At 51.1% G+C, this 1,766-nt stretch overlaps 1 non-coding gene across 1 annotated transcript; it reads right to left on the bottom strand.

Moving 5' to 3' along the window:
- Nucleotides 1-1,132: 1,132 nt before the first annotated feature.
- Trnad-guc (transfer RNA aspartic acid (anticodon GUC)) lies at nucleotides 1,133-1,204 on the bottom strand. Its single transcript has one exon. It is a non-coding gene; the product is annotated as a tRNA-Asp (tRNA).
- Nucleotides 1,205-1,766: the final 562 nt, after the last annotated feature.

The following is a 1,766-nucleotide window of genomic DNA, read 5'->3' as shown; positions in this document are numbered from 1 at the left end:
GGCAGATGTGGTGTAGCGTATATGGTTTTGTCCGAACGCAGTGACGCCTCCTTGAGCTACTGAAACTGAAACTGAAACTCAGCTTCCGGTTTCTCAAGGAAGCGTCACAACGCTCAGACACCTCATCTGCTGGGCAGATGTCGGATCTGCAGCATAACCCAAATGACGTGCTAGTCGGGCCTCGATTGCATGTATATATATTATTTGTATTTGTATTTCTTTTTTATCACAACAGATTTCTCTGTGTGAAATTCGCGCTGCTCTACCCAGGGACAGCGCGTCGCTGCACTACAGCGCCACCCTTTTTTTTCTTGCATGCAGATATATTTGTTTTTCCTATCGAAGTGGATTTTTTTTTTTTTTTACAGAATTTGGCCAAGAACAGCCCTTTTGTTGCCGTGGGTTCTTTTACGTGCGCTAAGTGCATGTTGCACACGGGACCTCGGTTTATCGTCTCATCCGAATGACTAGCGTCCAGACCACCACTCAAGGTCTAGTGGAGGGGGAGAAAATATCGGCGGCTGAGCCGTGATTCGAACCAGCGCGTTCAGATTCTCTCTCGCTTCCAAGGCGGACGCGTTACCCCTAGGCCATCACTGCACATCATTGTCGTATTGTCACAAGCAATACATACTCAGATACAGAAAGAAAAGAAACTTTTTTTTTCTTTTTTTTTTTCTTTTTTTTTTTTTTTTTTAATAAGGAAAAACAGACAGTTTCAGTTTCAGTTTCACTTTCTCAAGGAGGCGTCACTGCGTTCGGACAAATCCATACACGCTACACCACATCTGTTGAGCAGATGCCTGACCAGCAGCATAACCCAACGCGCTTAGTCAGGCCTTGAGTGCATGCTTACATATTTGTGTACCTATGAAAGTGGATTTCATTTTACGTAATTTCGCCAGAGGACAACACTCTCGTTGCCATGGGTTCTTTTTCAGTGCGCCAAGTGCGTGCTGCACACGGGACCTCGGTTTATCTTCTCATCCGAAAGACTAGACGCTAAGTTTGATTTTCCAGTCAAACTTAGGAGAAAGGGCGAGAGCGGGATTCGAACCCACACCCTCACGGACTCTCTGTATTGGCAGCTGAGCGTCTTAACCATTCTGCCACCTTCCTCCTAAAAATCGCTCTCCCCGGCGGGGAATTGAACCCCGGTCTCCCGCGTGACAGGCGGGGATACTGACCACTATACTACCGAGGAGCTAGGCAGAAGTGATAAATTTGACCTACGTAGACCCGACGGCATGTTCGCGATTTATCCGCGTAGTAAAACCTGAACATGGGTGGTCCCTTCCTGACCACTACACCGGTACGGCCACAGAGGTCATACGGTCCGGTCAGGAAGTACGGACTTTGGGGTGGTAATTAATTTCACACGTGCTTTGCACTGATAGGGTAGGGACAGGGAGTGAGAGGGGAAGTGTGTAAGGGTGGGGGCGGGGGGGGTGGGGGCGGGGGGTGGCGGGGGGGGGGGGGGGGGAGCGAGGGGGGTTGTCTTTGAGGGTCAAGCTTTCCACACACCCCCTTCCACCTCACATTCTTTCCCCCCATCCACCTCCTCCATCAACACACAACACGTGTGAAATTAACACCCCACGGACACGCCCCCATGGGGAGCGGAGGGGGGGGGGGGGGGTTGGGGGGGGGTCCCTCTCCACACACCCCTCACCCCACTCCCCCACCCCCTCCCTCCCCCCCCACCCCCCCAAAAAAAAAACATCTGCTGTTCTCTGAATCGCGCACACTATACACTCTAAGCACGA

The sequence above is a fragment of the Babylonia areolata genome, chromosome 34 (assembly GCF_041734735.1).
Source record: "Babylonia areolata isolate BAREFJ2019XMU chromosome 34, ASM4173473v1, whole genome shotgun sequence".
In the NCBI taxonomy this organism is placed as follows: Eukaryota; Metazoa; Mollusca; class Gastropoda; order Neogastropoda; family Buccinidae; genus Babylonia; species Babylonia areolata.
The sequence above is the reverse complement of the archived record's forward strand: the minus strand, read 5'-3'. Positions and strand labels throughout refer to the sequence as shown.